General features: G+C 31.0%; 1 pseudogene; it reads right to left on the bottom strand.

Annotated features, from left to right (window-relative positions):
• Positions 1 to 2,305: 2,305 nt before the first annotated feature.
• Positions 2,306 to 4,827, bottom strand: LOC104733341 (protein neprosin-like; annotated as a pseudogene).
• Positions 4,828 to 12,709: the final 7,882 nt, after the last annotated feature.

Below are 12,709 nucleotides of genomic sequence, written 5' to 3'. Positions count from 1 at the left end.
GAAACTTCTCTCATGGTTTCCTTGAGCATCTCGTTCTTGTCCGTTGAATCTCCCGGTACCACGTCCGCGTCCTCGACCGCGACCTCGACCACGTCCTCGACCACGACCATAACCATAACCTTGGTCATTTCTCTTATTGGTGAATAAAGCTGTCTCTTCACCATTGGTTGGTCGGCTAAGTGTGGGTTTATCTAGATCCTCCTCATTCATTAGCAAATTCTCTAGATCTGCTAAAGTTGGCTCGGTAGCCCAGCCCCGAGTTGCCGTAATAATACTCTTGTATTCTGGCTTCAGACCATGAATGATAATTCTTTTCATTCTTGTCTGAGTAATAGAATTTTCAGGATCTAGTTTAGAAATCTCATCACAAAGAGACTTCACTTTTGAAAAATATTGACTCACGGTCATATTCTTCTGGGAGATAGACAAAAGCTCATTCTCAAGCCTTTGTAATTTTGCGTCATTCTTCTTCGCAAAGATTGCCGTCAATATGTCCCAAGCTTCTTTTGGTGTTCGGGCATCTTTAATCCGTTGTAGAAAATCTTCTTCTACAGCCACGGTTAAAGCATACATGGCTTTACCAGCCTTGACCTTCCACTTCTTTAAGGCGTCATGATCACTCGTTGGTCTTTGAGGTGCAGCATCTTGTCGTACCGGTGTTGAGGTTGAGGTGTCGGAAGTTGTATCTGTGCTTCTTGCTTCTCTTGGTGGTGTCGTCTCAGCTCCGTTAACGATATCCCATAAATCTTGTCCGAGCAAATAAAACTTCATGCGAGTACTCCATGACCCATAATTGTTGTTATTGAGCTTCTCAATAGAGGTAGTAAAATCCGTCATGATTTTACCAAAAGCTTCCAAATAACAACTAAACAAATATATATTAGAGTTGGTCGGATCGACTTCGCTCTGATACCAAATGTTGAGAAATTAATCGGTTTAATATTGGGTTAAAGTATAATTGGTATCTTGTAAATACACAATTTATAAATTAACCACAAATATATAAGCCAACTAAATAAAACACTCTTATATTTATTTGTAAATCACTCACAATACAAAGTTTATAACTTATAGTAAAAACACTCAAATCTCACACCACTCGTTATTTTTCCAAACCTCACACACTCTCTTATTTATATGTTGCTTAGTATTGCAACTTCTCTTTATTATATTGGATGCTATGGGATGATTTGCTCTCGCTTGATCTCTCTCTATTTATAGGAAGCTTGCAGCCCACTTTTGTTGACAAACATAACAACCACCACTTCTTATTTCAACAATAGAAGCACCGTCCTATTTAATTACCTTCTCTTTTTGACTTTCAGTAAATCTTTGTAGCACATGTGAAAGTGATGATGAATTACTTTTAACACCTCCTTCATATTATTTGCCACCGTAAGTAGAAATTGGTTGAAAATGGTAGCCAAGTGGGATATCGGTATTCACTTGTATAAAGCCAGGACATAATGTATTGTAGCAACCTGTTTTCCCAAATCCATCTGCCTGTTTAGAATCAAGGGGACATATATAAATGGTGGCAATAGACAACATGGTAATACAAAATAAAAAATATATATATATATAACAAGATACTATTGTAAAGAGGTTTTAAGAACATATACAGTCCAATAAGTGTATAAACGGCTGTGATTCCGGTTAAGCCATTGGTACACCTGAGGAATATTTTGGAACGTGGGGTTTTGGTAAATTTTCACGTGACACGGTCCTATTATACAACGTCGGCAAAAAAAATCCTTCAAGTTTCCGTACAAAGGACACAAAGTTAGGGTTCTCGGCGAGAGCTTCTCTTACCAGACTGGATTATTTCGGCCCATATGATGATAATACAACGTCGGCAGAGAAATTGAATTATTAACTTTAACGAATCCCACATCGGGAAAACTTGAAGATCTAAGCTAGTATATAATAAGGATGACTTCTAGCATTGGTTAACCAATTGGCTTTGAGGAGGAACAAGCTCTTGTATCTTCCCATGGTTTCATAATATATATGAGCCAAGAATGATGAATCTCTAAGGAGAAAACCTTCTTCGAAGGGAAGAAACATGAGCCAAAGCCAATTGGTCATTCATAACCGCCGGACAGTGTTAGATGTTGTGCGACCTCGGTGAAAGGCTTTCCAAAACTTCCTAATGCTAATGCTAATTAATTTAACCACATCAACTTTCTATGTGAAAACATTAACTAAACGAAGTTCTGAAATTTTGATACTTGATTATTGATAAAAACATAATTAATGCTTGGATATATATTTCAAATTTATAGAATTTCTCATAATAGCATCATCAGTTCATAGATAAGTTCCCTATGCATCCTCCGGGACCTCCATAGTAAACAGCTCTTATCCAAGGTTCATCCTCATCATGAATAAACTTGGCTTTATAACAATTTGGACTGCTCTCATGTGTCTCTACAGTGTAGATTTGTGGAATTAAAGCTTTTCCCTTACCATCTAAGATTTGGATATTGTTCACAAAGGCTGCTTTTCTAAAACCTTCTTTAGGGAAATGCCCACTGCCCATAACTGGACTCTTTTCTGTCGTTGGACTGTACACTTGACCTCCCCAAGATCCAAGATATGCTCCTTTAACTAAGCCTGAGCCTATGAACAATGACTTTGGCCAATATCCAACGTTCACTCCTCCAAATATAACTATATAAGCCACCAATCTCCCGTGACACGGTCCTGTTCCCAAGGTTTTATAAGATGAATATCCAAAAGACTAAAGAGATGAGATCACTAGAGACTCTTGAGTTTTTTACCTGATGCAAGCTTAAGTCCATTTTATATTGTGTACCATTATGAACTGAAACCGGATGAAGAAGGACACCAAGTGGTATCCTCTTGCTGACTTGCACAAATCCAGGACATTGCATGTCGTAGCAGCCTGTCTTATTATATCCATCTGCCTGTTTAAATCAGTTTATCATTAAGACCATGTGAAGTTAGAAAAATATTAGCTTAAACTTTAATTCAAGGGGTGGTTACTCGGAACTTACAGTCCAGTAGGTGTATAAGTGAATATGATCTTGGTACAACAATGGATTCACCTGTGGTATATATCAAACCCTTTTTCTCAGATTTTGCATTCATATGGTTTTGAAAAAGAAATAAAAAAACTAATAACGAAAGAAATAAAAACTAGACTGACCATCCACCCAACTGAAATGCTGGCGAGATGTTCGAGGGGACCTTGTCCAATGGCCATGGTTGCAAGACTAACTTGATCATGTGACACTTGTGGATCCCAGAGGTTAAGGTTTCCTGTAACTCCAGCAACTCTGCTATAATCATACTCGAGTGTTGCAAACTAAATATCCATACAGAACAAAAGAAAATAATAAGAAAATGGAAAGAAAAGAAATTAAAATGGTGTTTTTATACTGAATTGCTAGGTAAATGATTCTTACATGATGTCCAGTATAATCAATGTCATTTCCCTCTGTTAGGATATGTCTAGGGCTATTGAATCCAATGGATTTCAACAGGGCCGGTCCTTGAATTTTGGTGGCCTAAAGCATATTATCTATATAAAATTTAGTTAATTTTTTTTTTACTAAAATACTAAAATATAATTAAACAATATTTTTAAAAGTGATAAAATACTTTAACAAATGTGAAATAATCTAAAAATAAATTTTCTATCTTTCATCACAACAAATTCATTGGTTAGGATTATAATAAAAAGGATTAAAGTTAAGGTAGGAAAAAAAATGGTTTGCCTAGTTAGCCTGCAGCAGCAATAATCCATGTTCTTGTGTAGAATTTTTTTATTTTTGATTTTGTATGAAGAAGTTGAATATTTTAATATCTAGTAAAGTCTAATATTTATAGATTTTATTGTTAAAAGCAGGAATTAAACAAGATTTATTAAAAAAAATTCTATAACTCTTACCAAAAAAATGAAAATAAAATCGTAAGCAAAAAAGAAAGAAAACTGTTAAAGGGGAAAAAAAAACATAATGAAGAAAAGAGCAGAGTAGCAGTAAAGGAAAAAAACTGTTAAAAAAAACGTAATGAAGAAAAAAGCAAAGTACCAGCGCCGAACCCGTGACAAGCCACTAAATTGTGGGACACATAACCATCTGAACTATCTAATCTTTTGAAGATATGGCCCTAAAATATTTTATATATTGTGTGGCCTAAAGCAAATGCTTTGGATGCTTTATGGGTAGGCCGGGTCTGGATTTCAAACGTTGCGAGTGTATAAGATCTTTGAGTGTAGTCCTTTTAACAATTACTGTTCCATGTGGACAACTTATGCCCTTTTGCAGAAGATTTAAGGGATCAATTTTTTGTGAAGTTTTGTTACTTGAGATCCACTCAGGTACACTTGTTGGCCTCAGCTGCATATAATATGACAATGCCTTCACAAAGTCATTCTCTATAGAGCATTATTTTATAGAGAATTCTATACGAATCAGAACCTGAACAGAGTGGTTTTTCAGCAGAGGATGATCAAATGCTAGTTGCTTTTGAATGTCGATACAATCGAATATTTCACCTTTTTCAGTCTGTTTAAAAAGGATAATTAAATAGGGTGTCTATAAGTTAATGTTTTGATAAACTCATGTCACTTTTGTTCAGCATAATGCATGATAAATTGATAAGCATGTATGAAAAAAGGAAGGCTAATTAAGACAACCTTGAAACTCTTGAGGGCAGGTTTGTTGATAGCTTTGATTGCCTCTCCATTTCTTTCTTCTCTTCTTCCGAAGGTATTGTTCTCCGTTCATGAGCTGCTGCTTCAGCAACTAAAACAACTGTTAACAGAAGTAGTAATACAATGTTATTAGAGAAATCCATTGTTAGACAATGGTGATTAACAAATTGAACTAACTGATTAAGATAATAAAAATGAGCTGAACAATCAATGAGTTGAATAAACTGAATGAGATGAATAAGATGTAGAGAAATAAATTACTTTGCTAAATGGTGATCATTAAGTTGAATAGCTGAATACAAAATTTTAATATTAATAAAATATCTATAATAATATCCAAAGTTATATATATATACTAGGTAAGGGCCTGCACGATGTGCGGGTTTAAAAATTGATGAAAAAAATAAATCCTAAACCTTAAATAATTTTTAAAAAATATATGAAAAAATTATTTCCTAAAATAAATATATAAATAATTTAAGTTAGAGAATATTTGTATTTACCTACATACATTTATTTATATTTATATATTTTTAATATATTATAACAATTATTACAATAATTTAAAGCTAAATTATATCCCACTACAACTTTTGCCAAATACTCATCATTACAAATATTATTATTGTCAAATTTCCAAAACTTATTCACAAAATATTTTACATACAAAAAATTCATCAAATCAACATCTAATAAGTAATCACGGACAATTTTACTATATCTTTTACCATTAAAAATATGTTCTTACACCCAAAATTATTATATTGTTAAAGTATTCTCTTTATCACCACCTATAAAATGTCTTCTAAACAAATTAAACAAATTTTATGTTGCTTTACTTTCATTTTGGCATAATTATAGTTTTTATAATTACTAAAAAAATTTTGTGACACAATTTCAGTAACTATGAAGTTTTTTTATTCCAAAGATATTGGATGAACAACTGGTGAAAATTATCAACTCGATTACAATGATTTTATGACTAACCCAATAAAAGTTGAGAAATTGAAAGAAATTTAATAGAATATAATAAAAATAAAAATTTGAAATTATAATCATGATGGTATATATAAGTCTTAGATAATTCAGATATACAAAATAGAAACTTTATATACAATAATAAACATGACATATGTCATAATCACGTTAAGGATCAACGACCTATTTACTCTTCAGAAGTATCCAATTGTACCAAAACAACTTAAAGTTATAACCTATGATACTAGGATTTTTTGTGTCTCCTAGTAGGTCTCAATTAACCTTATGCGTTGTAATACTTAAGGTGTCAATCCAGTTGGGAAAGTTTACTATCACTCAAGATGCAATCAAGAAGTCACAAGTTAAGCCAATTCAAAGAGTGTTTTTATCTAACAGTCCTAGAATGATCAAAATGCGAAACAGAAATGAGTCACAGAACTAGAAACAAGAATGCATGACAAGAAGCGAAAGTGAATAAAAACGCAAACGATTCTAAGCATGAACAAACGAAACAGTTCCAGGAATGTAATAAAAATCAGAAAGAAAGAAGTCCTAAGGATGGAGTAATTGATGTTAGTGGAGTATCATAGTCTAAGGAGTGTTTAACATACCACAAGCAAAGTATCCCTAAACAATGAACATCACAACTTAGCTAATCCAATCTCTTGGCAAAAGCTGCTCAGACTCAACCACTTCCATACCTAGCTCTCGCTAGAGAAACGTGGTCGAGCAGGCATGACAAACAAGTTCATTCACGTCAACAAACATCCTAGACAACTAATCTCTTAGGCTAGGAACGTAAGTCTCTGGCACTAGTTGGTCAGACATTTCATCAAACACCTTTTGGGTGCGGAAATGTCTCGAACCTAGTTCCAATTGATCAGAGAGAAACTAGTAATTCTAACTCTAGTCCAGAAGGGAATCATACAATCAAAGCTTAAACACTCTACATCCTAAGATCCTCCACCTAATCTATCCCATCCTCAAGAACTAACACACTACTCAGATCCGAAAGTCATCATCAACAATACAAACTCAGAAAACATTGAAACAAGCATTCTTAGATAGGTGAAAATGAGAGGAACAACTTTGTAGAAGAAATCCAATGCAAAAACTCAATAAAATCAAAGCTATCTGGATTACAAGATCGGAATACGTTTTTGGTGGCTAGGTCAACCTTAGAAAACAAAACGAGATAAAAACTAAGATGTCCTCCGTCCAGACTTAACAAAATGTATTTATAGTAAAAACATGTAAATCCCTAAAACTTAAAACGACAAGGTGAAGCGTCGGTTTGGGAATCTCCTGAAGCGCGTAAGACGGAACGTCTTCCTGACATGTGCGGTCCAGTCGCGTGTCGTCTCTCCCTAGAGTGAGGTCGAGTGGAGTGAGGTCGAGTGGAGTGAGTAGGAGTGGCTCCAGTGATGTGAATGAAAATGGCTCGAGCATGGTCGGTGAAAGTGGCTCGATCTGGGTGTATACGCATCCACTAAAACAATGATAACTCTTGAACCACACCTCCGATTGGCTTGAAATAAACGGCATTGGAAAGATGACTCAATTCTCTACAACTTTGATGAAGACGTCAAAAGCCCAATCCCTATATCGGTGGCTCGAGTGATGGCTCGATTGTGGAAGTGAGGAGGGTGGCTCGATTGTGGAAGTGAGGAGCGCTCGATTGTGGAAGTGAGGAGCGCGGCTCGATTGTAGAAGTGAGGAGCGCTCAATTGTGGAAGTGAGGAGCGTGGCTCGATTGTGGAAGTGAGGAGCGCTCGATTGTGTAAGTGAGGAGCGCGGCTCGATTGTAGAAGTAAGGAGCGCTCGATTGTGGAAGTGAGGAGCGCTCGATTGTGGAAGTGAGGAGCGTGGCTCGATTGTGGAAGTGAGGAGCGCTCGATTGTGGAAGTGAGGAGCGTTCGATTGTGGAAGTGAGGAGCGCTCGACCCTCTGTGCTTCCAACATCTCCTAGACATCTGAAAAACTCCGAAATGCGCAATGTATGCAAGGATGATGCAAAAACTTCCTAAACATGCAAAATGTACGAAAGAGGTTCTAAAATGATGCAAAACAACTAGTTGTCCTAGCTAAATGCATGACAAATACAAGCTAAGGAAATGCAAAATACAGACATATCAACCTCGTCTCAAATATTTTCGAATCATAAATTCTCAACTTATTTTTACCGAATCAAAAGTTCTCATATATTTCTCCATATACCTGGTTTAAACGGTTTACAAACCTAATCCGATAGAAAACCACATAAATCCGGTTAAAAACCAATTTTAAAATGGTATACCGTTCCAACTTCCCAAATTTGAAACCGCTTCTCAAATACTCGATCAAGCAGGTCTTGTTTCAATATCGGAATCATCAACATTATTTAGAAAAGAAAACTCTAAATTTTGACCAGAAACATCAACCACCGACTTATCTTCCAAACTTATAATGCTACTAACTGTAGAATCACTTTTAGAACTTCCATCAGTGTCTCCATCCTCGATTAAAATAGCAGGCATTATATACTTCGATTTCATTTCATTGCATCTGATAGCTTCCATTGAAAAATCCGCACAAATCAAAGACCCACGCAATAGATCTACAAAATTGATCTCTGATCGTTAAAACTGACAGGTGTCACGATCTGGTTTGATATTTAATCGTTAAAATTGACATGTGTCACGATCTGGTTTGATATTTAATTGGTAAAACTAACACGTGTCATGATCTGATTTGATATTTAATCGTTAAAATTGACACATGTCATGATCTGATGAATTTTTAACTTTGATCTCTGATCGTTAAAACTGACACGTGTCACGATCTGGTGAGTTACTAACTTTGAGAACTAAGGTTTATATAATAAGAAATTAAAACTTATAATTTAGATTTAAGATTTAAAAATATTGATACTACAAATATATGATTAATTCTTATTTTCTAAACTCATATAATTAAAATAATTAAACATATTTTTTAACTCATACTATATTTTTTAAGACAAAAATATTAATTAAAACCTGTAAATAAAAGAAATATAATTAAAGAAAAAACAGATTTAAGTTTTATCTCATTCATTTTGTTCAATGGAAAACAATAAATACTGGTTGGAAAAATCATATATATGAAAGTAAGGTTTCACTCTCTCTTTATTGGTCCACTTGGCAATTCATCTTTAACAAAAAAAAATTTACATTAAATCACAAATTAAAACACATTTAACTTCACATTTAACTCACATTTTCATACAAAACCAAAATCATATCAATTATGCATTAACTTTATTTCTCAAAATTAACAAAAAAAAAATATTTATATTAAATCACAAATTAAAACACATTTAATCTTCACATTTAACTCACATTTTCATACAAAACTGAAATCATATAAATTTTGCATTAACTTTATTTCTCCACTCAATTGTATTTAAACAAATAATAAATCAGCAAGATTTTAAAAAACACAAAATCATTAAAATTCTTTCTAAATCCTAAACCAATACCCTCCTCTTAATGTAATTTTCCATCACTTCTCTTCCTATAAATACTCATTATCTTATTCTTTTAGTCTCTCATTCTTTCATTCTCTCATGTTTTTCCACTATAACTCTTTTTATTTTTTTGTGTTTTTTTGTTATTGTTGTTGTATGAGTTAAACAATTCAATTCAAATATCATTGAGTTTGTATGATATGTATATCTTACATTGTTTACTTTAATGTTTTTAAAGGTTTATCTCAATTGTCTATATTAGATTAACATCTAATAAGTTATTATTTTTCATACTCTTCTACAATATTCACCACACAATAAGTCATGAAGTTGAAATGATTCATCTCTAATTCTCTATTATGTACTCTAATTATCTCACATATTCATGTATCATTTTTAATAATTTGTAAAAATAAATAAATTATATTTAAAGATCAATAAAATTATCCATTTATATAGTCTATTTGGTTTAAAGTCTATAAACTCTATTTTGTTTTGTGATCCAAGAGATAAATATGTAAAGATGAATATAATATTTATTCTATTTAAAATTTGAGGTTTTTGCAAACAAAAAGAACTTCATTAAAAAAAAATTGGTCTTTGTGATGTAAGAAAAATGAAAAAATTATCCCAAAAATAAATTATATTTAACTGGAAATAAAATATAGAAAACAATATAATTTAATACCATTTAATAAAATCCTCCAAAGATGAAACCATTAGTATGAAATCTAGCACTATAAATTAAATTGATGAGTGAAAAACAAAAAACAAAACCAAAAAGATAGAAGTTCTCCTTGGGGTTTTAAAAAATATTTGGATTGAAGTTCATAAAATTTTATAAGAAAACTAATTTAGTTTGTCACTTCAAAAATAATATTTTCAATTTGAAAATTATGTGTGATTGTTGAGTTTATATCAACAAAACAACCAAATCATGTGTAAGTTAAAATTTTGAGCCCCTTAGTATTCATTTTCCTTAAATAAAAACAAATTAAAATATTTATTGATATTAAATCACATATTAAAAAAACATTTAATCTTGACATTTAATTCACATATTAATATAAACTAAAATCATATAAATTATGCATTAACTATATTTCTCCACTCAATTGTATTAAAACAAATAATAAATTAGAATTGTAACTCTCATTTTTTAAATATAATTTTTAATCATTTCTCATCATATAAATACTCATTCTTTCATTCTCTCATCCTTTTCCACTATATCTCAATTTTTTTTTGTGCTTTTTTGTTATTGTTGTTGTATGGGTTAAAAAAATTAATTCAAATATCACTGTAAACACGTAATTCTAAATTTTAGTTTAAAAGTTTGTATGATATGTATATCTTACATTGTATATATATATATATATATATATATATATAAAGTTTCACTCTCTTCTTATTGGTTCATTTAGCATTTAATTTCTAAAAAAATCATATTTTATTTTTAATTCAATAAAAATATAATAATGTACATTAATCTATACTTTAAATCCACATTTTACTACTAAATTGTAACTGGAATTACATAAATTATGAATTGACTATATTTTTCATTCATTTTCATTCAAACACACTATAAATTATGATTAACTCTTCTATTTAAATAATTTTATAAATTTAACTTTCATCCCTTGAAATCAAATAAATAACTATTCTCATATCATCATCCACCATATCTCACATTCTAAATATTTTCTTTGTTTTTTTATGTTCTTGCATGGGTTCAAAACTCATGGTAAGAGTGTGATTATATATTTTGTTAGATTTATCTTATATTTTGTTCAATTTTATTTCTTTGTTTTTATGTTTTTCTTCCTTTCTTCTTTGTCTTCTTATTATTTTCAATTACATATATAATAAAATTTTGGTGGCTGTAAAAAATTTATCGATGCAGATTCAACAACACTAATTTCGATCAAAGCCCAATGAGGAAATCAATCTAAAGAAATCATCTTCATTCATGTATATATATATATTTTTTTTCTTAAAGTATGCAATATTTTAACAAAATAAACTATTATAATAGAATTATTAAATCAAATTTTTTAACTATCTCTTGCCTCCAAAAAAATTTGTAGTACATTTTTTGGTATACTCATCATTATATTTAATTTTTGTGACCCAAAATATACTTATATAAAGATCATTATAATGTTTATTTAATTCAAAATTTTGTAATTTAATGATTTTCTATATAAAAAAAATTTGATATTCTATTTCCAAAATTTTACTACAAAGAAGAAATCATTAGAATTTAACCTAGCAATATAGCTTAAATTAAGGTGAATATAAAAGAGATTAAAAATTAAATTAATCTTTGGGATTTTTTATTGCATTTCATATAATTTTATAGGAATATATTTAATTGATACTTTAAAAAATAATTATGTAATTTAATTATTAAATGTTTTAAGTAAATTTTGAATATCATAGTAAATTTCTAATTTTATCATTAACAATATTTTTTAAATAGCTGTTATATTTTGATACTGTATGATTTGAATAAATAAAGTTTATTATTGACATCTAGGAAATTTGTTTGTTATATATGTATTTTTATGAAAAATTTCAAAAATACATCTTTTTCAATACAACTCTTCAGAAAGCATTAAAAAACTTTATTAAGAAAATATTCTCAGAAATTTTTCATAATTTTATGATTATAATAATCTAAAATGAATTAACATAACTAATATAACAACCCGCGCATATTACCTAGTCAAATGATGACTTTCTGAATGTCTAGAATTGAAACACACATTCAACTCATTCATTCAATTTGGTTGAAAAGACAAGTGGCCAATACGTTACCGTAAAATCAAATTAATGAATAGTATTTGATATCTTGGGCTTAAGTAGTTATTTAAAGGTTACAGAAAATTACAAGGCAAAGATCTTAACACAATTAGTTTTATTTGTATCTATCAATCTAAGATAAGAAAAAGGATGTGGAAATAAAAAAAACTTCAAGTTCAGAAGATCTATATTTTTTTTTACATCTCAGACGGTAAAAACAAGAGAGAGTTAATGTGCAAAGATCATAAACATATATCTTTACTACTCATAAACCCATCAACTGGTCTCCTTAAAAAATCTCATGCTTTATAGCTAAATCGTGTCGTCTTCTTGAGACGGTCGAGACATGAGACAAAGAAGCGTTAACAACAAGGTAAAAAGAAACAAGGAATCACGCAATATCAATGTTTCAATTGCATCAATTGGTATCAGAGCCGCACAAATTCTTCTACGCAAGTGAAGAGCATAGCGTGGCTCTGACAGCGATTGACGTGATGGAAACCGATGGAACAATTAAAAAATCGTACAAGACCTAATATGTGTATAGCTCTCTATTTATATATAGAGTGGTAAAGGAGATTAAGCAAAATCCTAACCCTAAACAAGGGCCGCCTTCACTATAAAAATAATAATGCTGAACTTAAACTAAAATTAACAATTAGGAAAAATAAAATCTGAAGATCTATTCAATTTGTTTATTTAAAAAAGAAGACAAAACTTTATCTTAATATGAAGATATCTACCAAACGTTT

This window comes from Camelina sativa, chromosome 12 (genome assembly GCF_030686135.1).
Source record: "Camelina sativa cultivar CO46 ecotype springtype chromosome 12, ASM3068613v1".
In the NCBI taxonomy this organism is placed as follows: domain Eukaryota; kingdom Viridiplantae; phylum Streptophyta; class Magnoliopsida; order Brassicales; family Brassicaceae; genus Camelina; species Camelina sativa.
Note: the sequence above shows the minus strand (reverse complement) of the source record. Positions and strands in the feature narration are given on the sequence as shown.